The sequence below is a fragment of the Dromiciops gliroides genome, chromosome 2, assembly GCF_019393635.1.
Source record: "Dromiciops gliroides isolate mDroGli1 chromosome 2, mDroGli1.pri, whole genome shotgun sequence".
Taxonomy (NCBI): domain Eukaryota; kingdom Metazoa; phylum Chordata; class Mammalia; order Microbiotheria; family Microbiotheriidae; genus Dromiciops; species Dromiciops gliroides.
In genome coordinates, this window is record NC_057862.1 from 34,529,393 (window position 1) to 34,556,924 (window position 27,532).

The 27,532-nt window shown below is 40.8% G+C and overlaps 1 protein-coding gene across 2 annotated transcripts in view; it reads right to left on the bottom strand.

The window, feature by feature from the left end:
* Positions 1 to 27,095, bottom strand: part of HMG20A (high mobility group 20A) — a 68,945-nt gene extending 41,850 nt beyond the window's left edge. The window contains exons 1-2 of one of the 2 annotated variants that reach the window (XM_043986380.1): positions 26,952 to 27,065; positions 25,293 to 25,350 (exon numbers count right to left, since the gene is read on the bottom strand). The gene's annotated coding sequence lies outside the window, so the exon portion shown is untranslated. Of the gene's footprint in view, positions 1 to 25,292; positions 25,351 to 26,951 lie in introns of both variants that reach the window. The other variant, XM_043986379.1, reaches the window with a different exon arrangement.
* Positions 27,096 to 27,532: the final 437 nt, after the last annotated feature.

Below are 27,532 nucleotides of genomic sequence, written 5' to 3' on the forward strand. Positions count from 1 at the left end.
GCCAGAGAACATGTGATTTATATTAGAAAGGAGCAAGATTATTTAATCTAATCCCCTTGTTTTATAGATGGAAAAAAACGAGATTCAGAGAGAAATTGTCTTTTTCTAAGATACAGGCAAAGTAAATAGCAGAGCTCAGATTAGAACCCGTATCATCTTACCCTAAATTTAGTGCTTTCTACCACTGCTCTCTTAAATGTGGCATTACTTTTAAAAAAGCCATGTTTCGAATGACATATTTTTCCTTTCTCCTCTTCCCAATACATTTCATTTTTGGACATTAATTGGTAGAAACTGTTTAAAGCTCCCTCATTCTTGGTTTCTCTGCCAACATTTGATCTTTATTGTTCCAATGTGATTTCGTCTATATGATTTCCATATTCATGTCAGCAGGACCAGCTCTTCTGAGGATATTAATCCAGCCCCAAACCCCAAGCAGCCCGCATATAACTAAGTCTAGTGGGGGTGAGGGGAGACAGCGACCCAGAGAACTTCTAGGAAACAACGTTACATAAGACGCATCCAAGAGTTACAAAGAGCCACATGAGATTGGAGAGTAAAGGTCCTTAATGAAATGGAGAAACAGGGGAAGCTGCCTGGGGGAGGTCAGTGGGTTGGCTAACTCCTCTATCGAGCACCTGTCACATTCTAGGAATTCTGCCAAACACCTGTTCACCAAGAGGACTCCCTGCCTCTTGGCCCAGGCCTTTTCAGTCCCCCTGACTCTACTGCTCTCTCTTCTTCATCTTTGCCTCCTGGCTTCTCTGAATTCCTTCAAGTCCTGAGAGCCTTCCCCAATAGTTCTTAATTCTAGTGCCTTCCCTCTCTTATTTCCTATTTATTCTATATGTAGCTTGTTTGTACATACTTATTTGCTTGTCTCCTCCATTAGATTGTGAATTCCCTAAGAGCAGAGACTGTCTCTTGCCTTTTTGTATGTATAGTGCTTAGCACAGTGCCTTGCATGTAGTAGGTACTAATGTTTATTGAGTGACTGAGGATACAGAGAAATGCCTGCCCTCAAGGAGTTTATATTCTTTTCAAAATTAAAAAAAATTATATGAAGAAAAGATATTCTCTCCCTCCTACTTTCTCCACTGAGAGGAAAGAAAAGGAAGGAGGAAAGTAACCATTGTAATAAATATATAGTCAAGCAAAAAAAAAAAATCTTCATTGGCCATATCCAAAAATATATGCTTCATTCCACACCTTGAGTCCATTGCTTCATTGTTGGGTGATGAGTAGTATGCTTCATCAACAGTCCTCTGGTCATTTTGCCATTGGTCAGAGTTCTTAAATCTTTCAAAGTTGTTTGTCTTTACAATATTGTCATTACTATATAAATTATTCTCCTTATTATGCTCATTGCACTATCATTAGTTCATACAAGTTTTCCCAGGGGTCTCTGAAATGATCCCTTTGGTCATTTCTCATGGCACAATAGTATTCCATTACATTAATACACAATTTGTCCAGCCATTTTGTGACCGATCAAAACCCCCTTAGTCACCAGTTTTTTGTCACTGCAAAAATTGCTGCCATATTTTTGTAAATGTGGGTCCTCCTCTTTCTTTGGCCTCTCTGGGTTACAGGTCCAGTGAGAACAGCATCTCTAGGTCAAAGGGAGTGTATAGTTGACTAATTCTGGAGGTCCAGTTTCCAATTCCTTTCCATAATGACTAGACTAATTCTCAGCTTTGCTAATAAGGTGTTAATGTGCCTGTTTTCCTGTAGATCTCCTAACACAGGTCAACTCTGGAAATATGATGGCTGTGAGATGGAACCTCAGAATTGCTTTCACTGGCATTTCGAGGAGCTCACACTCTAATAGGTAGTGTTAAATTAGGCTCTAATGGATGAGAAGGAATTCATCAATCAAATGGGGGAAGGAAGGATATTACAGATTCAGGGACAAATAAGCAAAAGTGGAGGTGGGCTGACACAGTCTGTTTGGAGGAGAAGATAGTTCCAGTTTGGCTGGAACACAGATGGTATGGAGAGGCATTACGAGGCTAAAAGGTCGAGTGGTTACACAGATGGCAGGGGGCCTTGATTGTCCGGTGGAGGGGTCTGGACGTCACAGCAGGCAACAGAAAGTTGCTGCTGATTTCTGGGCAGATGACTGTTGTGTGATGAAGATTGTTATGGAACTGGTATCAATCAGTAAGTATTTAATAAACAGCCACGATGTACTACACACAAATGAAACGGTTCTGGCCTTTTTGAGGAAACATGTATACATGTGAGTAAACACACTTAAAAAAAAAAAAAGCTAGATTTGAAATTTCATTCAACAAGGACTAATGGGTGAAGAAATTCCCTGTATCAGTTACAATGGCTCTCCCTGCATCTTACAGTTTCAGAGTTATTTGAGTCCAAAGTCACCTCAGTCAGGCTATGTCTGGGTGGACTTGAGTCCAAATGTTCCTGACAATTCCCTAAGCACACTGTATCATGGCTGCCCCAAAGACAACATAATTTCAATGGAGAGAGCCTCAAAGTTGAGGAGGGTTAGGAAGGTGGCCATATAGGAGGTGGCCCTCGAGCTGAGCTTTGAAGAAAGCTAGGGATTCTGAGATAATGGTCTCTAAATCAGGGTATGTATAACCCAGGAATGGCAAAAGGCAATCCACTGGGATATGGGAAGAAAATATGAGAAAAACAATGTCTATTTATTTTTAGCTAAAAAATTAATATTTACCAATATTTAACATGCAGAGGGACTTTGGCACCTTTACTCAGTCTATATGACATGTTCTCATGTCTCATATAGTATTCAAGGTATCCTGAGAAAAAAGTGAGAGTTTAACAACACAATGGTATTGACAGAGTCGCCCTTATTCATACAATGTATCCTCTTATTAAATACTAGAGTTTACATGTATCTTGTTAAATAAATATATGGGGAAGGGAATAGAATTGATATGACACCTACTATGTGCCAGGCATTGTGCTAAGTACTTTACAATTATTATCTCATTTGATCCTCACAACAGCATAAAACCATATGCCAACACAATTAAAACTGGAAACACAATTTTCTAAATTCTTTAAAATCTTCCAAAGAGTTTTTTGAGTTTTGAAGACATTTATTAAAGATATAAAAATACAACACCTTTCTATTAGTATGCAAGAACTAAAGTCACGATGATTATTTACTAGCAGAATTTTAACACAAATTTCTGCATGACTAGTAAATGAGGCTGAAAAAATGAGTACCGTGATTTAGTAAGCATGGGCAATGATAAACTTCTTCCATTTGTATCTTTGCAAGGTAGTTTTCTAAGATATGACTGTCCTAAAAACTAATGACTGAAACAAACTAACCTTAGAACCAGACCCTTAAATAAGTGTATCAGTATTAAGCCAAAAATTTTTTAAAAAGTCAATAAAATCTATCACAAAATATTAATATGAAGTAATATTTTAGTGGAAGTAATGTTTTGCTATTATCAAACTTCTATTAGGTTTTCTGTTGCTAAAATGTAATCTCTTAAAATAATGTTTATTTCATCTTTAATTCTATTTTAACTTTTGTGTATGTTTTATAATGCAGAGTGGATAGAGTATAGGACTTAGAATTATTAAGAACTGAATTCCATCCTGCCTCGGGCACTACTTTTGTGACCTGGGGCAAATTACTTTTCCTATTTCAGCCTTACTTTTGCCATCTGTACAACAGAAGTTATATTATCTACCTCACAGGGTTGTTGTGAGGGATCAAATGAGATAATAAAAATATGGTGCTTTGCAAACTTTAAAGCACTACATAAATGTTACATATTAATAGAGTAATGCACATATGCAATTTATAAATGAACATATACTGAAAGTGCCTGCTCAATTTTTTCTTTATAACCAAGGAGTGCAGGGTCACCACTATACAAAAAGGTGAAGGTGAGGTAGGAGTACATTCTAGGGACTGGGCCAGTGTGTGCTAAAGTATCTAGAGAGATGTGAAGTAGAGAAATTAGGTCAGTTTTTGGCTGGCCCGTACAGCAGGTTGTAACGATTGGAATGACACCACCTACTGGAGACTTACTGTAGAAGAGTTCCGCCCATGAAGCGAAGGTCTTTGAGGGCAAGACCAGGAGTCTTTTCTTTGGCGTCAGGAAGTGACGTTGGGTAGTGGGAGGAGGAAAGAAGAGACTGGCGCTTGGTCTCGCTCTCTTTCCTTTGGATTCTGGTGGAGAGCGGAGCTAGAAATGTGCTCTCCCTTTAATAGATAGGAATCTAGGCCTTTCTCTCTCTCTTTACCAAATTCTTATTCTCTTTAATAAACGCTTAAAAGTCTAAGCTTATAATTTATTGGCGACCACTCATTAGATATTTTAGACAGTTTAGCTCGAATTTTAGCCCTTAACAAGGTAAAGGGGAGCAATGTATGCTAAGTCTGAAAAGGCAGGCTCAAGGAAGACTAGAAAGGGATTTATATAATAAAGAGAGGAGTTGGCACTGTTCCCAAGAGGTAGCAGGGAGTCACTGGAGGGATGAGGACTGACATGGCCAGACCTATGCTTTAGGAATATTACTTTGGTAGCTGTGTGGAAGATAGTTTGGAACAGGAACAGCTAAAGTGGAGGCAGAAAGATCTGTTAAGAGGCTAGGGTAACAACCACATAGTGGGCAATGGAAGGGTCTCTGTTGGCGGGGTGGCAGTAGCAAGAGAGAGAGAAAGCAGACAGATATAAGATATATTGCAGATGAGACAGAGAAGTCAGATTAAACTCCAAGATCTAGAACGTGGGAGGCAGGGAGTTGCCACAGGTAGAAACTGTAAAATCATGAGAAGCAGCACATTTGAGAGGAGTAATAATAACAAGCTTGGTTTAGGACCATACAGTCACAGAGCTAGAGATGCCGTCTCTATTTCAGAACTGGGCTTTACCCCCACTGTCCCATGTTGCCTGTCTGAATATGTTGTCAAAGACACAAAACATCTCTAGCCTTCTAATCTAATTATGGCAGAGAGGTGGCACAATGACTCAAGCACTGGGTTTGATGCTAGGGAGACCCGAGTTCGAATTCTGCCTCAGACAGTAGCTTTGTGATTCTGGGCAAATCATATGATTTCATCAAGCTTCAGTCCAGGTCCCTTTCCAGCTCTAAATCTATGATTCTCTGATCCAGCTAATTCTCGAAAGCCTCTAGTGGGAGTGAAATTAATATATTTGGGCATTACACAGACTGAAAAGATAAGAGAAGCTAAGGTAAAAATGAAAATATAACCAAATGGGCTGAATAGTGGTAATCAACTGTAGCAAACCTGGAATTCAGTCATAAGAGATAAATCATTAAAAAATTAGTTCCATTTTTCTATGAGATTACACTGTTATCCATTTACAAAAGCAGCAATATGATAGTGCAGAAAAAGCACAAAATCAAGAGGTCAAGAGGGTTCTGCTTCAGCCTGGCTAAATCACTAACAAAGGAGGTCTAAATCTTCTCATCTGTGAAGTGATGAGTGGACTGGACGATCTCAAGGATTTCAATTCTATGATTTCATCACTATTATTTATCTCAATTTAAAATAAAGAATTTTCATTTGATCCCATTATCTCTCTAATGCCATCTCTCTCAATGAGGAAACTTGACAGTTGAAATCTTGGTCTAATGCTCTGATACAGTTATTCAAGGGTCTGGTTCTAAGTTTAGTTTATTTAAAGCCATCTTTCAATCCAAATATAGAATCAGCTTATAGACTTTTGCTTAAAATATGTCACAAATATATATAATAGCTCCAGGACGGTGGCATAAAAACCTGTCAAGGACATTCTTTCTCCATCATAAATTTAATATGCCCCGGGCTTCATTAACATTCATGATGTTTTGACCAATAAAAACAGGACCCCTTAGAAACTTTGCTCAAAACAGTTTTGTTTTGTTTTTTCCAAAAAAGTAACAGTATAAGAAGAAAAAGGAAAGCAAAGAAGAGAATGATTAGAAGAGTTTCTCTTATTACAGGAAATCATCATAGCTTTTGGGAAAAGGTACCTTAGATGACCAAATCACTTGGATTCTGATAATGGAAACTATTAATAACTTAGGCTAAAAGAGCTAAGAAGGGGATTTTTCAGGTTTAAGTCATAGGTAACCATTTTACCAAACACAAAGGGATAAACATTTTGGCTTATAGACCAGGAAGATGGATGGATGTATGGAAAGCGCTGGTCATGTCTAAAGTAATGAATCACTACAGACTTTATGAGCCAACACAAAAGCATTTCCTTAACCTCAACGAGCGAAGTGAAGGCAGCATAGAATCAAGTGTCTTAAAGCATTCAAAATGAGAGCCAAAGGTTAGAAGAAACAATGTGTCACAAGAATGAAATTTTCTCATACTAAAGAAAATGCCTATTTTCACAGAGTTCAGGCCCTTTGCTTAAAGTTAATTTATACCAGTTTCCAAATAATCTTTCTGTCACTATTTTCTTAGGACACAAGTTGGTGCCCTTATTAGGACTGAAGACTGAATGTAGAAAATGAGCTATCCCCAAACTCAAGATTATCTGCACTGCAGAGTATCCAAGCCAAATCTTCTCAAATACAAAACACTTCTCTGGCTCCCATGCCCCAGGGGAAGCCGTGAGTCAGACAGTAAGGCAAGAGAGTCCAAGTGTTTTGCTAGTGCTTTAAGTTAAACTCACTTGGGCCATATGTTCATTATGTTCCAAGAGAAAGGAGACATGAAATTGATCACCCTTATTTTTATAGAGCTGGCACAGCACTATGGACTACTGACAAGCCTTTAGACAATGAAGGTCATATATCAGACAACATAAGGAAAATCCAATCTACAACCAAAGATATTCACCAGTCTATTCACAAGGCTGAAAGCCGAATGCTGCTGCTTACACAGCATACTACCCAAGGAGGCATCGCTCTACAAAGAAGTAATACACTGAATGGAGAGCAGAATGTCTTCTGGCACCCAAGAGAGAACTCAGTACCTATGTGGAATGAACTGTCCAACCAAACAATGTCCACAAAGCAGGGATGCTGCTGTCTCACTCAGACCAGGCCCTAAGCAATAGTAGAAGTCACAAGCAGGTGAGAGATGCAGTTTCCTGCAGAAAGTCAGAAGACAAGGCTAAGAAGCCTAGTTCTGACTCTTAGCCACACCCTGTGACAGTTTCCTTATCTGTAAGTGAGGAGGCTAGGCTGCATGAGCTCTAGGGCCCCTTCCAATCCTAAATCCTAGAAGCCTACAATGGGCAAAGCATCAACAATCAATTCTAGAAATAGAGCCAGTTTACCAGCACAGGAGCAATTCTTACAGAGACACACAGTTGTTTTCAGGGTGGGGTAATGGAAAGAGCACTGGATGGAAAATTAGAGAACCTTGCTGAAAATCCTTGCTCCACTACTTAACACTTGGGCAAATCCTGTCATTTCTCTGGGCCCTCAGTTTCCTTATATGTAAAATTAAAAGGTCCCTTTCTGCTCTAAACTCTGTGATTCCAAGACAATCATAGAGACACTCAAACAGCTGCTATATCAGCTGAAATTAGGTTAACTGTAAGTAGGGATGGCAAAAACAAAAGCCACCAAACCACCTGACACTGAGGGACTACCGAACGGCTTCAAACTCTGCATCCTGACTGGGGAGTTGGGGTAGGAAGAACAGACTGAAATGAAGGATCTGGGGCCTCTGAGTAAAGCGCCTAGACCACCTCCAGGGGTAGGAGAAGGAGGTCTGGTCTAAACAGTGACTACAGGTGTAGACCAAACCCAGGCTGGTACAATGTGATAAAAGAAACTTGTCAATTCAATTAAAAAGACATTTATTAAGCACCTATTATGTGACAGCCACTGTACTAAGGCAATGTTTGGTTTTTACCCACTGTTGCATACATAGAACACAATGACCATAAAGGAAGTATTATTACTTCGAAATAGATATTAAAGAGTATTCCAGTTTTCACAAGGTATCAGGCAAGGTTGTCACCTAATTGTATGCTTTGGAAGAGAAAGGGAACAAAAAGAACCAAAGTACTACGCTAGAATACAAGTAGTTGTTGTTGTCTGTCCTTGGTTCTGAAAGAGGACCATAATATCAGGGGAGGTCATGACTTGCAGAGAATTGGATTGAAGTGAGGGAAGGCTGTGCAAGGTCACCGGCCTCACTCTCTCCTCCAGAGCCATCTGGGCCCAGTGGCAAAATACACCTCAGGATAACTGGAGATGGCCCCGGATGTTTAAGGCAAATAGGGTTGTGACTTGCCCAGGGTCACACAGCTACTAAGTGTCTGAGGTCATAGCTGAACCCAGATCCTCCCAAATTCAGGGCCAGTGCTCTATAGCCACGGTGCCACCTGGCTGCCTCCAAAAACAAAGTAAAGGGAAAATTCTTAAGGACAGTAAGTGTAACTAAACAAACCCCACATCTTCACTTGCTTTACAGATGGTACCTGTTCCAACCTGTTCCAAGGCAAGCCCAATGTAGAGTCTTGCATAGAGAATGACAGGAGAGCTCACATCACAGAAGCTTATGAGTATTAGCCAGTCAATCTACATTTAATATATGAATGGAGTGGAGACTGTAGATGGTGTCTGAGCTCATCCCAAAGTATGAGCTACAATGTAGCTTAATGGTTTTATTTGATGTGAATTTCTAAGTCGGGCATATCCTTATTTAAATGATTTTAAAAAGGCATTCCAGAACCATTTAGGTTTTACTCACACCACTAACCCTCTCTGTCTTAGGTAAGGACTTCATCTCTTCTTTTACTGAGGAAATGAAGGTCATTCACTTGGAATTCCCTCTCTCTCCTCTTCATCTCAAAGCCCTTTGAAAGCATCCCTTCCTTTTCTCCAGGGTCTGATAGTGATGTGACCCTTCTTCTTGCCAAGACCATGATCTTTATATGTACTCTTGAACCAATGCCCTCATAAGAAAGGGATGATGAAAAAAATAAGAGCTGACATCTACACAGTGCTTTGCAAATGGTTTGCTAAATGCTTTCCATATACTGTTATTTAATCTTTCCCATGGATAGATAATCTTCCCCTTTATAGATAAGGAAATTGAAGCTGAAAGAACATGGCACAGTGGAAAGAGGAATGGATTTAAAGTGAGAGGACCTGGATACAAATCTTACTTCTGTCACTTTCTTTTCCTTTTTTTTTTTTTAAGTGAGGCAATTGGGGTTAAGTGACTTGCCCAGGGTCACACAGCTAGTAAGTGTTAAGTGTCTGAGGCCGGATTTGAACTCAGGTACTCCTGACTCCAGGGCCGGTGCTCTATCCACTGCGCCATCTAGCTGCCCACTTTCTTTCTTTTTAAAAAAAAATTTTTTTCTGTCACTTTCTATCTGTTTGACCTTTACCAAGTCACCTGACTTCTCTGGGCCTCAGGGAAGGGGGCTCTTCCTTGTTTCTCTTCTCCATTATTTCTCCAAACACTCTTTAGATGCACAATGTTGAAGAGTTTGATGCCTAGTGCTGCTGGTGGTCCCATTACCCAGAGCCACATGTCTGTTAGTCAACCAAGCAGCCCCTCAAATCCTATTTACAGCTTCAAGGCATCTCCAGTGTCTCCAAGGGTTTGGTAGGTAAGAGAGCAACTGCAAAATAAAGGAGTTGGACTAGATGACTCTAAGGTCATTTCTATCTTTAAATCTGTGATCTTTGATGACTTACTGAGGGTCATAAAGACAGTAAACACCTGAGTAGGAGTTGAACCCAGGTCTTATATAGAGTCCAAATCCAGTATTTTCCCCACTAATCCAAGATGCCTCACACTGGGTATTCAAGGTGATTTCTCCTTTAGCCTAGTCTTCCTTGGTTCCGATTTTTTTTGTATACATACTTACTTTCATCTCACTGAATTACATGCTCCTTGAGGGCAAGGACTGTATTGTTTTTCATCATTTTACCCTTTAGTGTAAAGGCTTTTCTGACTTCTTAAGTACCTGGCACCATGGCAGATGCTTAATAAACACATGTTGATTGAAAGGCTCTTTCCTGTTTTGAATTTCTGGTCCTATGGTAGTGAACATTCACTTAAAAATTCTTTCTAGGAGGAGGTCAAGAAGGAACTTAGGCCTATATTTGACCAATAAAATACCTAGATATGGTCTCTGCTTGGCTTCAGAGGACAGAACCTGGAGCAAAGGGCCAAAGTTTTAGGGAGACAAATTTCAGCCTAATATAAATAGAAATGTCCTGTTCAAAGGTGGAATGGGTTTCCTGATAATGTAATGAGCTCTCAACACCACTAAAGTCTTCAAGATTAAGTTGGATGCCTTCCTGAAGAGGTGCTATAGGGGAGATTCCTGTTTTTATACAGACTGGACTAAAGAATCTCCTACTTTGAGATCCTTTCAAGGTCAAACCAACACCATATATTCAAAACATTGAGACACAGGCTTCTGAATTTCTTCCTCAAACAATCATTTTCTTTCATTTTTTTTTGGAATGAAAAAACATTTATTAAGCACTTACCAGGTGCCAAGATTCATAAAGAAAGAGCAGGACAGTGTTGCTTATGTTTGCACTCTAACTGGGAGAGACAAAAAATAAAACTAAGCTCAGCTGCAGGGAGGCGGGACAGACCCAGAAGCCCTGAGAATGCAGCTGACTGGCACATAGTGAAGTTCAGGCATCCTCAGCCTCAATCAGCAGGTGGAATGACAGCACCAGGGAACTGCAGGTCATACGGGCAGGGCAGGGCAGGGCAGGTGCAAAGGTCAAGGAGTCATAAGGAGGCAGTGCAGTGCCAATCCATCTTACTGGAAGGAAACATTGGAGACTCCCAATCATCCAAGCCAGTCAAGTGGCCTGGACAGTGAGCGGTCAAGCAATTGGGATGGGTTATAAGTGGCTGAGGCAGTCAAGAGTTTAGCTAGACCTCACAGAAAGATGAGGTGATATCTACCTTTCTACAATTGTTACTGAATGTGAAAATAATTCCTAAAGGAATTTAAAACATCAACACAAAGATAAACCTAGAAACTACATGAGAATAAAAAAAAAGAAAAAAGGAAAATGGCCAAAAAGTTCTAGCAATAGTTCCAAGTCAAAGGGAAAAAAGGTAAGAGAAAATGTTGTAGAGATTACATTGAAGGGATAAGCCAAATTCAACATCTGCAAATATTGATTTGAGTCTCCTTACTTCCCAGTTACTTTTCTAGCTAATCTCTGAGTTTCTATATTGCCTTCAACTTCTGAATGAGCAGGAACACGCCTCCACTCAAATTCACGTCCCGAGTCACATGATGTGCTGGTTTAGGGGAGTGCTCTTTGTGCCCAACACCCTGATTCTGAAGTGTTTTCCAGCCACTTTCCAAATCCATTCATCGATATCATTGGTGACAAGTTAAGTGTTTGCTCAATCCCTCCGGCAGTCGCTTCCAATGCTGCTCTTGACTAGGTGCATCCCAGTAGATGCCCACACCTTCTTGTGCCCCTGCTCCTCCATTATTTCTCCAGACACCCTTAAAGTACACAATGGTAAAAATCTGATACCTGAAGCAGCTGCTGGACTCTCCTCCCAGAGTCATATGTCTGCCAGGCAACCAAACAACACCCAAAGTCCTGCTTATAGGCTCATTTCTGGTCTCTAACGGTGTGCTAATTAAGAGAGTGACTCTAATCTTCAAAGAATATCTTCTTTGTTTTTTATGATTTGTTCACAAACTCAATAAAGTCACAAATAATTTTACCTCTTTGAATTAGCTAGTTAATAAGGCTATTAAATGAAATTGTTAAGGGCTGAACACAGCAAATTAAAAAGTGACATAGTTTTGGCCTTCTCTTCTAAAAGGCTGAAGTAGAACAATAAATTTATCAAATCCATGATACTGAGCTTGTAAAACAATAAAGATATTAGATAAAATAAAGTTAACATTAAATTCAATGTTCAATGTATATAAACATATGATAGTTTAAAATGCACTTCCTGATTGACAAGATCATTTGCTCACCATCATTCACTTTAAACACCCGGTTAAGGCCTTTAAACTACAAGGTCACCAAAAGGCTTAATTTCTAGGCTTTCTCACATACTCCATATAGTTTGTGTTTCTCTCTCTCTAGTTCCCATCTCCTTTCCTTCAATCCCTTTTTAATGCAATCTACTTCAGTACCTCTTGAGAATGATTACCATTCAGTATAATTACACATGCACTATCAAGTAGGACAGGCAGAGCAGTTAAACCAACTGGGATCCCATGATGCCAGTTATGTTTTGGTCTCATGCCACCTCGGACTCCCAGAACGTGTCAGCATTACTTCAGTAAAGTAGGTTACAGGCCTAGTCAATGAAATCTTCCATGGACTCACCAGATAAAAACAGAGGTATATGCATATACAGCAGGTTATTGTGAAACGTAAGAAGGCATAAAAGCAGTGACACAAGAAAGGAGAGAAGGGCAGCTTCAAGTGGCCAACTCTATAAAACCCCAGGTAAACACACACTCTCCCTGCTCGGGGCTTAGCTTTGAAAATCCTCTCAGTTTTTACTAAGCTTATATGCTATATACAACTTAAAAGTGATTAGCTACCCTCTCCTCAATAGTTTATAAAGAGCCCACAATGTCACGTGCAGACTGAGAATGTGAAAACTCTGAACTGAAGCTCTTGTGGCCTCAGGAATGGCTTTCTCATTGCCAGGTGAACATGGAAAGCCATCAAGAAGTAAAGGTCATAAATGAAGAGCACTTCTGCCTGGTGTTGTGAGTGATGATGACGTGCCCATTCAATCCCACTCCTTTGTTTACTCTTAGTCTTCACTTAGTCTCTGTACTGATGATTTCTCAGACCAACTGCCTCGGGATATCGTGATCTGGATGTTCCGGTGACATCTTCAAATCCATGTGTCCAAAAGTGGATTCACTAAAGGTACCTCACCCTTCTCCCCTCTTCCTAACTTCCTGATTACCACTGGGGGCACCACCATCCTCCCAGTCACCCATGCTTACAACCTAGCTGGCATCCTCACTTCCTTACTCTTCCCCACTCTCCTGTCACCCAAGCCTGTCCACTTGACCTCCTTCACATCTCTGGCCCCTTTCTCTCCTCTGATGCTGCCATATCATGGTACAGGCCCTCATGATCCTATGTGTGGTTTATTCCAACTATCTGAAAAAAGGTTGGCTGGAATCAGGATGTGAATAGAGTATGAAGTCTGGCCTGTGACTTCACTGGCATAGGAAACTCTTGGGGGAAGTACAAGTCATCACCTTCTCTTAGAGAGGTGCCTAGGGCAAGGAAAGGTTTGGTGACCTGCCCAGGGTCACAGAACTGGTAAATGTCATAGGTGAGACTTTAACTCAGGTCTTTTTGGCCCCAAGGCCAGCTCTCTATCCACCAGGACACAAGGACTCTCAGGATTCAAAGATGGATCTATGTTCAACCCTAATGGGATTCATTCCTTTAGCACCTCAAAAAGGACTGGGCTAAGATCTGGAAAGATCAGTGGCATAGTACAAAGCACGAATGAGCTGAGTACGAGTTCTGGCTCTGTCACTTAGCATGAAGCATGGTCTAGGGGAAACTTGATGTGACCTAGTAGGCCCTGGATTGGACTCCTGGCTCCCTTATTCCCTATGAGGCATCAGGCAGGCTGCTTAGCCCTTCCTTCTGGGCCTTAGTTTCTTGTCTGCAAAACAAGAGCAGATGATCTCTATGGCCCTTTCCTGCTCTGACATTCCCCCTTTCCTGGCTCTGTATTGTGAATCTCTAACGCTTCAAACAAACAACTTCCCCTCCCAGAACATGCCATGCATAGCTAGCTAAATAAATCCTAGTCTTCAAGACAGAAATGTATTTGGGTCAATGCCAAAAAAATCCAAACTCTTGACCCCTTTTAAAATAGGGAAAAGGATAATATAAATAATATATTCATTTGCTACCAGTCATGATGCTGCTAAATGCAGCCACTACCCAAGCTAAAGAGGACATACGATTAGTACAGGCTGAAGCTGACCCAAGTCCTTTTTTCTGGTACACTAGAAGAATCTACAACATCCTCAATATCATGGAATGATGCAGAGAGATTGTAATTAAACTCTAGGGAAAAGAAAACCTGCCAATTAGATTTTTGCAAGTAGTTTGTTTTGCTAGGAAATAAGTGGCTAGCAGCTGACACTGTCTTTTTGGCAAAATAAAGCTGCTCATGCCCCCTTTTAGGAATCAACATAAAAACCACTCCACAACATTTACATAATACAGTCCTTAAATTAGCAATTATCCTGAAAAGACTGTTCTTACATATGGTATGGTATCACAACACTATAACCATGACTTAGCACATTATAATAGTTATACCCCAGTTTTATCTATCTTCTTCTTCTTGCAAGAGCCTCAGGGGTCAATGAGTCACACTTCAGAAAACCAAAGAAAGAGTCTATAGTGGCAACTGCATATTTATGAAATTCAGAAACATATTTTGTAATATCCAGAAGCAAACATTGATAAATTCTTATCAGCTCCCGAATTCACTGGCTCAAGAATTCTGTCTAGCAAATCTGTACTATATCAATAAATAGATGGTGCTTTAAAAAATTATTTCACCCAGAGACTGAATATAAACAATTTTGCTAAGATGAAAAATAAATATTTTCTAATTGGAAACTTGATGTTTTCTAAGCATTCAAAATTCTCATTCTTTTAACTCTATTATAAACCTTTAACCACTCCACTGTCCTTTACAAATCTGCATGGAAATACTTAAAATGTGGTTTCTACTTAAAGCTACTTATAGGAGTACTGGTGTCTGGGCTCTAGAAATAAACTTAAAGGATCCATTTGTTATGGAATCCATATGTTAAGGAATCAGGTAGACAGAAACCTGAAACACTTCCCTCCTGAAATTTATCTTGTTCTAAATTGGAAATAACCAGGTACTACTTTGTGTGTTAAGAGCTGATTGTTGAGGCAGCTAGGTGGTGCAGTGGATAAAGCACTGGCCCTGGATTTAGGAGGGCCTAAATTCAAATCTGACTTTAGACACTTGACACTTACTAGCTGTTTGACCCTGGGCAAGTAACTTAACCCTCATTGCCCCGGAAAAAAAAAAAAAAAAAAGAACTGATTGTTGCTAACAACTTGGTTCAAATTGTTGTACATCTCAAGATTTTTTCCTCAAAATATGAAATTAGGCAATTCATGTTTACTTTTGTCTGATTTTTATACATCATGTAATAGAAGTTATTGAGTAGAATGAAAAACATTATCTCTAAGAAAATGAGGATTTTGGAATAGTGGGCATTGGTCACTTAATAATGGAAAGAAAAATGGATTTGTCTAGAAGTCCACTCTGTGGCTTGCTAGCCATGTGTTCTATGACAAGCCACTTCATCCCCTCTGGGCCTCAGTTTCCTCTTATGTAAAATGAAGGAGTTGGACAAGATGACCTTCAAAACCTTTCAGTTCTCTATCTACAATACTAAAGGGGGATATTTTAGAAGAGAAATGCATCAACCATCATTCTCTGCCACATATTTATGTAAAGATTTGCCACCTTTTTGCCATCTCGCCATGACACATAGCCCTGATGAACAATACGGTGCACACTGTGCTTCTCCTAACCCAGAGACAAGGAAAATGCTCAAGTAATGAGTCCACCTCAGCATCATGCCCCGATGCTCCAAAGAGTTCTGGTTCTGGCAAAGGGGGCAAGTGGCCCAGCCAAGATGCCACCACTGAGAGCTCTCTGCCTCTAGTTTCAAATTTAGGAAATGTCAGCAGGTGCAGCTGAGCGGTGGAGGTTGGGTAAAATCTGGCCCCAAGCGCCAACTCCACTGAGTAGAAGGGATGCTCATCATCAGCTAAGATCCCTAGAGAATTCTCAGGAAGATCAGCACAGAACAATAGCCATTGTAATTCCATACAGATGACAATTTTGGAATAACAGAGAACTAGTCCTGGTAATGGTTACCGAGCATCAATAATATACTAGTTCTGATACAGGTCATACACATGATATAGTTTTTGCTATAGGAACTTACTGCCTCAGGTAAAACAAAACATAACATATAGTATTTGTGTAATAGAAACATCAAAGACATCAAAACTGAACACACTTTTTAGCTTTCTGTTGTTTTAATTTAGTATCGTAACTTTTTGCTTTTTTTTTTAAACTGTCTGGTAGTTAGCATAAACTACAAACTCCATCGCTTGACATTCAAGGCTCCCCATGACCATACTCCAATATACCTTCCTAGACTTATTCCCCTTAAGTTCCCTTCACACACTGTTGTGGCCAAATCAGACTACTAGCCACTCCCTGACCTTGCTGTTGTGTATTTTCTTGCTCCCAGGCACTGACATAGCCAGGATCCTAATAGCTGGACTCATCTCTGCCTACTGAAGTCCTTCTTTTCCTGTAAGGCCCACCTCAAGTACCACGAAACTTGTCTTGATTCCCTGCCCCCCCCCCCCAGTCTTCGTCATCCCTCAAGTTTTCTTGGCTCACTCATCTGGAGTACATTGCTTTGATCACACTGTACCCTGTCATTCCTATTGGGGTACATCTACACTATAACAGGTCCTCATGAGCAAAGGCTATGTTTCATTTTTGTTTCCTCCAGTAACCAGCACAGAGCTTGCTACATAACTGGGACTTGATAAATATCTGCTGAATTAAAGGGAGGGACTGTCTGAGAGGCAGCTCTGGCTGAGGATGGGAGTAGAGGGCCTTCTGTTGTGGATACAGCACTGAGCCCCTGGAGTCAGGAAGACCTGAGTTCAAATCTGTCCTGAGACACTAGCTGGGTGACCCTGAACAAGTCACTTGACTTTCTTTGCCTGTTTCCTTATCTGTAAAATGAACTGGAGAAGGAAATGGCAATCTGCTCCAGTATCTTTGCCAAGAAAACCCCAAATGAGGTCACAAAGAGTCAGATATGACTGAAATTCCTGAACAACTATCACAGAAGCTCCAGGTCCTTCTGGGGAAATTGGCATGGTGCACAGTAGGCTGGAAAAAGAAAAGAGGAACAATTTGCCCATATTAAAAAGAGGGAAATTCCTCAATTCCTAGTGGCCATAACAGAAAGTGACCGTTGGTAGGCATTCGACAAGGGTATGTTGAACTGAATTGGTTATTATCTTCCAGATAAATATTAAGGAGGTCTAAGGCGGAGTGACATTCATCTCAGTCACCTCACCTAGCTGCAAGCTTTCCTAAAGGACACAAGTTATAAGGATTAAAAAAAAAAAAAGTTCAGCTCAGAAGAACTTCTCTGTCTATACCCAGAAACTCTCTACACTGAAGTGATATATCCAAATAGCACCTGCAGGTTAATACTCACTGATGCCAACGGACAATGAGTATGTATTGTATTGTGGGGAAGGCAAATAGGAGTAAACCTACTTGAAGATAGATCCCCACCTTCAAGGATCTTCTTACCACTTACTACAATAGTCAAAATATAGAAATACCTTACTACATACCATATATATACCAAAATATAGAGACACCTTACTACATACCATAAGGGAGACGGTAAAAGTGCAATAAGATAGGTATGGAGAGTTGGAGGCTGAGAGGCGGGAGAGATTACATCTATTTGGATTTAAGGAAGTCAAATACTAGCATCACATCTACAGAATGAAGCAGGAACATACCAGAGAAATATACTGGGGGGGGGGGGGGAGGCTGTTAAACACTGATGTTACAGTACCTGGCAGTATATAGGGAATTCTGGCAGGCTCTGCCTTTATTTGTGTAGCTTCTATTTTTCTCTCAGAAGACAGAGAACTCAGCCAATTCTCTAGATGGCAAAGAAGTAAAACGAAATTGCTTTTGGGCCCAAGAAGCAGATCACATCCTTAAGAGCAGAGATCCACTGACTGCTGAAAGAGGCTGAGAGAGTGTGACTGAAAGCTTCAAGTTTTCCAATAATCTTGAAATGCTAACTTCAAGGCAGATGCAGGAAAAGTTACCCAAACTCTTTAAGGGTCCGCAGACACTTAGCGTGAGTTATGGAAAAGCCAGAAAGAATCAACTTAATTCCGAAAACACTGTTTTAGTATGCATGCCTTCCTTTCCTCACATACAGACTCACAAATCTGAGGCCTAGACAGTTCACCTGGTTTTGGACACTGATGGAAGGTATCACCCTCCAAGTCAATGGATGAGGAAATCGAAGGCAAGAGATACTGATTTACCCAAGGTCAGAGGGCTAACAAGTAGTGGTGACCAGGGCTCTTTCTATTCCACATTATCATGCTGCTCAATTTCTCTTCCAAATACACCTGGGAGAAATGCCTGTGTAGATGTAATAATACAGCAATAACAGCTAGCATTTATATAGTGCTTTAAAGCTTGCAAAGAGTTCACATCTGAGTTCTTTGTATTTATCATGTCCGTGTTTATTCTTGGCCAAGGTTAATGTTATCACACATACCAAAAATGCTTAATATTCAATAGGGAAGAGTAGGCAGAATGTGAGAATAGAGGTCAAGCTAATCAAGATACACCATACAGATCTGCAATCTGTGATCCCATTGCAAATAGCAGATGCTATTCAGTCAGGCCCCCCAAATCTACTTCCCAGCTATGTCTTAGCTCAAGGTGTTAGGCAACGTGCTCTTGTAAACCTTAGCGTGCTATATGAATATTATTTCTCCACTAAAATCCTACTAGTAGTCTATCAGAGAATGAAGATGCCTGCCTTTTTCAAAGGTTATGGCAGTTGACTTATATTCCCACAGGAGAGGCAGTGTGGTAAAGTGGAGACCTGGTTTTAGACTCAGGACCTGGGTTCAAATCTGACCTCTTTCACTTCATGTGTGATTCTGGTTATGCATTTAACCTCTCTATGAATGAATCTTCCCTTCCCCTCTTTGGTCCCTGTTTCCTCATCTGTAAAATGAGAGTGTTGGATGAGATGGCATTTAAAATTCCTTCTTGCTCTAAATCTACTATTTGATATTCTACCATGTTGCAAAGGCATTGAATATGGATCCAGTGAGACCAAGTCTGTCACATGAGGACCGCTGTCCTAGCTTAGTTAATAGAGGATCATAAGGTAGACTGCAGGGTAATGAATTTTTCATCCTTAGAAACTCATGAAAAACTAGATCACTGGAAGACAGCAAATCTGGAGTACCCATACTGGAAAAATAATAAATATTTGCAGCTGAATAGATACTTGAAAGGATATTATTATCATTATTTTGGTGGGGCAATCAGGGTTAAGCGACTTGCCCAGGGTCACACAGCTACTAAGTGTCAAGTGTCTGAGGCCAAATTTGAACTCAGGTCGTCCTGAATTCAGGGCTGATGCTTTATCTACTGTACCACCTAGCTGCCTCCTTGAAATGATATTATGATAGACACTGTTGTTTCATGAATTATTCCTTGCCTCTTCTGACTTCAGAGCAGGGATTATAGAATGTAACTCAGTATTTAAAAGAAGGAACCCCTTAAAGTTTTGTTAATTTCCACACCAAAAAAAGTTCACAAATGTAAGTGAAGCCATTCATTTACATCATAATTCACAGACAGCAGAGGGTATAGGGAAAACACTGGAGCCATTCTTTACTAATGCTTCCTTTTTTAACTCTACATACTTCTGAAAGCTATTGTAATTCTTGTTTTTACTGAATTACTAAAGCAGTCCTAGAAATTAGTGGCCTTCCATTTGCCAAAGAAGGTAAATAAAACTCTGATGGGTAGATAATCAATTTCCAAACTTCTAGCATTGTAACCTCATTAAATGAATCCGACTTAAAAATGTAAAGTAACATATTGGAGTAGGAAGCAATTCCAAGTTCTCTTCCACAAAACTCCTAAACACAGATCTAGGAAATGCACCAGACCAAATCCTGATGGAAAAATGCATAAAGTCACAATGGTCACTTGTCCAGCCCAGATCCACATAGGGGGACAGAAGTCTATGGATACTGGGGCCAGGGCTCAACTCAAAAGCAAGCAGCACCCAAGGAGAGACTGTTTATCAAAGTAAGAGAATGTCCCAAACACATCCTGCGCATCACAAAGGGGATAGGTGTGAACTGGCTACTTTGTCTCTCTCTTTTTTGAACTGACTACTTTGTACTCCGCTATCTTGACCCTGCGTTAATGGAGAATGGGACATGAATGCAGAGGTGGTGTTCCCTGGTAGGGAGACCCTGGGCAGTATACTAGAAATGAAGTTCAGAAGCAAGCTGTGGTGGGGGGACTCAGACCCCAGAAGCAAAGCAGGTCTCACTTTCAGTATCTGGCTCAGTTTTCGGAGAAATAACCAAGGCAGATACCAAAGGGAAGCCTACAATTCTGCCACTCTGATCCAGGGGCTGAGTCCAAAAGCAGTCTATTGTTGCTCAGACCCAAAGCCGGTCAGGAACTTGCAGAACTCGGACCAGGGAAGCAGCGATTTGACCACTCTAAAAGCGATCAAAGTTTACAGGTCTCCAGCCTGTCCCTGAAATCCTCTCAAGAGGATCTCCCAAGAAAGCAGCTACAGTATCAACCTAGATCTTTCCTCAAGAAGTGCAGGGGAGCCCAGCCCTAACATATCCTAAAATCCAGTCAGGAAGTAGACTGGAAGAATGAGTAAGAAAAAAAAAAAAGAATCCCACCATGAAAAACTATTGTGTTGATAAGGGAAACACAGGACACAAACTCAGAAGAAGAAAATGGTTCCAAAGTATCTACAAGCAAAGCTTTGGACAAAAACACGAGGAAAACAAATTCAACTGGAATTCCTGGAATAGATGTAGCAAGAATTTTTTAAAAGAGTTTAAATTTTTTTAATAAGTAAGTGCTTGAGGAAAAAACTGGAAAAGATATGAGAGCCATGGAAGAAAATTGGAAAGGGAATTCATAGCCTGGCACAAGAAGTACACAAACCTTGCCCAAGCAACAAATTTCTTGCAAATTAGAATGGACCAAATAGAAAACTAATAACTCCAGAAGACAACAAGAAATACTAAAACAAAGTCAAAAGACTGAAAAAAATAGAAGCAAAACAAATGACCTGGAAAAAAACAAGAAAAAAACTGAGAATCATTCAACTATCTGAATGCGATGACCAAAAAAAGAGCCTATCATATTTCAAGAAAATTGCTCAGTTCTCTTAAAACCAGAGGACAAAGTAGAAATAGAAAAGAATCTACTAGTCACCTCATGAAAGAAACCCTAAAATAAAAACTCCATGGAATGTCAGAGTCAAAATCCAGAGCTTCTAGGTCAAAGAAAAAATGCAGCAAGCAGCCAGAAAGAATTAAAGCAAAAAGTTATGATACTAAATTAAAGTACTTAAGGAGCCGCACACAATTTAGCAGCCACCTTTATAAAGAACCTGGAATACAAGACTTCAGGAGCCAAGGATAACTTACCCAGCAAAATGGATTATAATGCTAGAGGGGGAAAATGGAACTTTAATGCAAGAGGACTTCTAAGCACTCATGATCAAAAACACCAGAGCTGCATGCAAACAAGTTCAAAAACAGGAGTAAAGAAAAACATAAAAAAGCAAACAGGAATGAACAAATGATAAAGAACTAAACAAAGATAAACTGCCTCTATTCAAATATGAGAAGATGATACTTTATCCTCTCAGTTGCCTATCATCTTTCAGGGTCACAGAGATAGTCTAATTAGACAAGGCCTTGGAGTTATACCTAGATGATCTTAAGAGAAGAATGGAAAGAGAGAGGAGGAAGAATACACTGGGGAAAAGGGGAAGGAAAAAGGTTAGGAAACATTATCTCACATAATCAGGATATACAAGTAGACAGCTATACCAACAAGGAGGGGGTTGGAGGGGAGCAGCTGACATTTGAACCTCACAGAGACGGAGGTGATTAGAGTAACATATTCAGGACATCTTTATTCTCTTTGCACCTCCTGAAGGGGTTGTGGCAATTTTAGGGTAAGCAGTCTGAGGATCAGACTCATTTTGCTTGGTTCTGGGATAGGAACAGAACTAAATACAATGAATAGAAGCTACAAAGAGGTAGATTTTGTCTGATTGCATGTAAGAACTTTGCAACAATTGGAGCTTTCTAATAATGAACCCAAGGCCTTAGGGAATAGCATGTTCCCCAACACTGTTGGTGGGGGGAAGAGTATGTAAAGGAGACTCAGGAATGGGACTGAACAAGTTTACACTCTCTGAGGTTCATTCCAATTTCGAGATGCTGATTTTAGAATCTTGGTAGGGGGAGGAGGAAGCATTTAATAAATATTTACTGAACTGAAAGCCTGGGTATTCAAATAGAGGATGCAATAGAGTTTAGATAGCAGTTAGCTGAAATGCTGAGAAGCAGGGTTTTAGGTGCTTTAAATGGGAAGCAAGATCATACAAATTTTAGGTTGCATCTTGGATGTTGTTCAAACCATGATCATACCCTACACCTTATAAGTAGAGAGGTAGCAACTGAGTTTCCTGTACTTGATTTCCATCTGGAAAGTCAAAGACTGCAATTTTTGTAACTTAAAAAAAAAAAACAGATAAGAAAAGGAGAAAAAAACATCTATAGAATAAGAAAGGCTTAGTCACTACTCAAACCTTTAGGATATACAAATATTTCAAGAATATTAGGATACTTTGGATGGGAAGAGTCTAAAATGGACAAAAGATAAACAAAAATAGTAAACTGCAGAAATCACAGGAAGGCCAATTCTAGATCAACGTATACATCTGGGGCAGGGAGAGCAGGGGTTCAAAGCAGAGCTATCCCCAAATGGAATGGACTGCCCTGTGAGAGAGAGAGTTGTATATCATTTAAGGCAGAGATTCGATCCCCACTTGGTGTGGATGTTGGGGAGGAGCTTGTACTGGACTGAAATAGAAGACTTTTGGAGTCCATTCTTACTCAAAGGTCTATGTTCCAAGAGTAAAACACCTGTGTAAGATGACAAATGTTTCAATGACTTTTGTATTATTGGCTCTTATTCTTAATTACTTTGATCTGTGTGAGATCCCTGGATGCTTCGATAAAAGACATAGTGATGTAATCTGAGTGTTATTACTTATGACTGCAGATTCTTATGTAATTCAACCAAATTTTGGTTATCCCCCCCAAATACAGTCTATACATTTTAGAGTTTATTTTCTAATTTTTATTTGGTGTCCTGGTTAGAACAAATAACAGAAACAGCAATCAAGTATATTTTTTAAAGCTTCATTCTGTCATATAGCAAATCCACCAGCTTCTCCACATAACTCTTTCTAAAATGTTCTATGGTTTTCACCTCTCCACTCGGCACATCCTCCTGTAATATTTCTACTTTAATAGAACCAATGAATAACTGCCACTTATCAGAAAACATCCTTTCTCAGATATGTGCTTTATATATTGCTTTTTTCTGAACAGACACTTCCTCAACCTGCTCAAGTCTTTAAGCTACAGCAATTTTTCTTATTTCTCTTATATTGCATTTCTCTTGTGGTACATCATAAAGGCCAATTTAATATACTCCTTTGCTTTCCAACTACCCAAAGGAAATGTAATGACCTCAGTCCATATTTTAACATCATTTTCTCCAACTTTTTTCACGATTTCCTATTACTTCCATAATTCCAAATCTCAGAGTTTAATCTGCTGGGGGTGAATCTACAATATTCTGTTTTATAGCTTAACAAATAATGAACATTTCTATTTTCCTTTTGATAAAATATTCTTATGATAATGAAATAAATATCTTGCTAATTATTTGGAGGTCATTTGTATGTTCCCCATTTTTATTAAATTGCGGCCCAGACTTTATTTATGTTGTGTGTTTTTTTCAATACATCTTATCTATGATAATTCTGCAAGTCCTTCCTTCACTCTCCCCTCACCCAATACAACAAACCAAAAACTAAGAACTGGATTTTAGAGACCTAGAAAAAAACAATTTGTTTTCTTAAAAACAAGACCATGGGGCAGCTAGGTGCAGCAGTGGATAGAGCACCAGCCCTGGAGTCAGGAGGACCTGAGTTCAAATCTGGCATCAGACACTTAACACTTACTGGCTGTGTGACCCTAGGCAAGCCACTTAACCCCAACTGCCTCACCAAAACAAAAAAAAAACAAAAAACAAACAGAAACTCCCCAAACAAAAAGACTAAAAACTCCCCACAAAATAGCTTAAGATGAAGAAATCCTGCTTTAACTTTCATCTTGGATTAAGAGTTTGCTTAATAAACTGAATGGAATAGTTTATTAGAAGCTCAACAGAGTGGGGCAGCTAGGTGGTACAGTGGATAAAGCACCGGCCCTGGATTCAGGAATACCTGAGTTCAAATCCGGCCTCAGACACTTGACACTTACTAGCTGTGTGACCCTGGGCAAGTCACTTAACCCCCATTGCCCCGCAAAAAAAAAAAAAAAATCAATGTGAAAAAAAAAAGAAGCTCAACAGAAGTAAATTTAATAGTCTTAATCTCTAAATTATGTCAAATCAAGCCAATTGATGGCAATTTCAGTTATAGGGTCAAATAATTAGCATTCACTATATACTAAATGTTTCAGACTTGCTAAAGAACAGAATAATAAAATATTGGAGTTGAAGGGTACCCTCAAAGGTCATCCATCAGAATCAAGTAAGTAGAACCAAAAGAACAATTTATAGGTTGACCACAAAAATATAATGGAAAATACAATCAAGACTTCAGAGCTCAGATCACTAGCTAACACCAAACCTAACATCAATCATTACACAAGTATTTATTGTCTACCTGCTATGTACTGTAATGATTGGAGTGATGCCACCTGCTGGAGAGTTACTGTAGGAAAGCTCCTCCAAGAGGAGAAGGCGTCTAAGGGCAAGCCATGGTGGCTTTTCTTTGGCATCAGGAAGTGACGTTTGCTCGTGGGTACTGTCTATCAAAGCTACCAGCCAATTAGCTTGGAGCTGTGTGTGCCTGTGGACGGGATGTTCCCAGTTTCACAAGAGGCTTGTGGGAGGAAGAAAGGGCAAGGCTGGCTCTCTCTTGGAGAGTGGAGCTAAAATGCGCTCTCCCTTTGATAGATAGATGAAACTAGGCCTCTTTCTCTCTTCACCAAATTCTTATTCTCCTTAATAAATGCTTAAAAGTCTAACTCTTGCTAAAGCTTATAATTTATTGGCGACCATTCATTAGATATTTTAGACAGACTAGCTAGAATTTTAGTCCTGTACAGTACTCAACACCATACTAGGTCCTAGTTTCTCAAACTGTGGGTCTCAAACCCATATAAGGTCAAATACCTGAATGTCTGTGTGAGGGGGGAGGGGGTGTCATGAAAAATTTGTTAATAGTAAAAGATTATATATACCTATTTTATATACCAGTGGTCAAGTAAAAATTTCTTGGACAAAAATACATAAAATCAAAACAAGGTAGTTTCCAGGGGTAGATACTAACCTTCGGGGAGATCAGGAAAGGCTTCATGTAGGAAGTACATTGTAAGCTGTGCTTTAACCTAGGGTTTATAAGAGGTAAGGATGAGGAAAGATACTGAGATGGGAGATGGGATGTTGGTGAGATGGGTGGGAGATGGGTGTTGAACTGTTATGTGTGGAATGAGGCACACATTTGCCAATAGATGCAATGTGTTTATTTGTTTTGCTTGACAGTATTCGTTTGTTACAAGGAAAAGTTCTGTGGTTAGGAAAGGAGAAATCATAGCAAAGGAACAGGAGTGTAAAAAAGGAAATGGATAAAAAACATTTTAAAAAGAGATCATCTATTTCCACTCTTTCGTTCTATAGATAAGGATACCAAGGCCCTTAGAACATTTGAGTGATCTGCTTAGGGCCACACACATAAAGGATTTGATCACTGGGCCTTTTGATTTCAAATGCAGTACATTCTACTAAGAACAGACATCTTTAGTAGAGGCTACAGGGCTTTACAAGTATTATCTCATTTGATCTTCACAACAAGTCTGGGAGGTGGGTGCTGTTATCTCCCACAGAGGTGAAGTGACTTGTGGAGGGTCAGGAAGCTAGACGGGAACTCTTAAGCCCAGTTCTCTATCCACTCTTCCACCTAGTTGCCCTGTTAAGAACATAAAAACACTTAAATGTTTTCTAAAGTGAATTATTTGAGAAGCCTGTAACAGAATTTAATTCATTTCAAAGTTTGTCAAGCTCCCATATGTTAGGCGCTGGAGACATTGACGAAAAATAAGTTTCCTTATAGGAACTTCTGTTCTAAGAGACAAATCAAAAGCTTGTTTCTGAAATTCACAATGTTGGTCTATCCCCACCAGATGGTAAGCTTCTTGAGGGCAGGAACTGTCATCAACTATCAGTGTATCCTCTGCCCCTATGGAGCTGGGTTACTTGGCACCAGCAGGCTCTGAATAAATGTCTGATAAACGGCGCACGTGATTTCTCATACAGGAGGTCCCCCCAAATCTTCGTGCAGTTTAACGCTTTGTCAGCTTAAAACCGCACGAAGACTTTGGGGACAACCCGTACAGGCATCTCAGCTATGGTAATAACAGAAGAACTTATAAAAGGCTGAGGAGGAGGCCCCAAAACATCCGTGATCTTCGCCAAGGGGTTTGACTATCTGGAAGAGACCGAGGAATCCGGTCAAGACGGCACTGGCTTACATCGACGCCCCGCATTCCGGGATTCTTATGATTCTTACTGCTCCGGAGGGATGGAGCTGCCTGACACCAAGGGTTCAGCGTCCCCTCCATTCATCACTAGCTGGCACCCTGAGCCTGGTTTCAGGTACACAGCTGGAGGCTGGAGATGAACCCAATATCCAGACCTGGGGCTGAGCCTTCACTGATACCACTACCCTCAGCCCGTCCTCTTCACCGGAAGTGAGCAGGTACCCCGAGCTGAACCCTCCCCCCGCCGGAAGTAGGTGGCCCCTCTCCCAAGGACCTTCACCCCCCCCCCACCGGAAGTAGTCGGCCCCCCAAGCGGTCAGCATCCAACCAGGCAAACTCAGGGTCAACAATGGGGAAGGGAGCTGGGGTTGGGGCGGGGGGAGAGGGGTATCTCCGAGGCTTCTCGGGCAGCTCGGAGCCGACCACCCCGAGGGTGGTCCCCGCTTACTGACCTGCAGGCGGCGGGCAGGGAGAGGCCGCAGGCCTCAAAGGAGCCCCCCGCACTGAGCACAATTCCCTCAGCCCCTTTCAGACGCGCTCGCTCTTCGCTCAGGGTCACTTCACAGCTTGACGCACGGATCCCTCCGCTGCATCCCTCCACCACCTCCCGCCACGGACGCCCCCTCGCCCCTTCTGCGCATTGGATAGCTCACCATATTCTAAAGTCCCTGCCTCGGGAGGGGACACTAGCGGGTTTCCGGTGTGGCCCAAGGCCAAGTGGAACTTTTCGCCCCGCGTTCCTCGAAAAACTCCTGGGATTATTTTTCTCGGTCGCGGAATGAGCCTACGTGCGTGTGAACAAGTCCGAGCTTTCGCAGGGCTTCCTGGGAGATGTAGTTTTTTTTACTCCTCCCCGTGCAGACGCCGGGAGGCCTAACCGAAGCTCGTATGGGTCCGACGGGAGAACGGGGTGGGGGAGGGGAAGCCGCTTCGGCCTTAGTTTGCACTCTCTTTTCACTCCGCTCCCCCTTCGGAACCCAGGAGCCCCAGGTCTTCAGGCGGGCCTGAGCCCACGCCAGCCTGCCACGCCCCC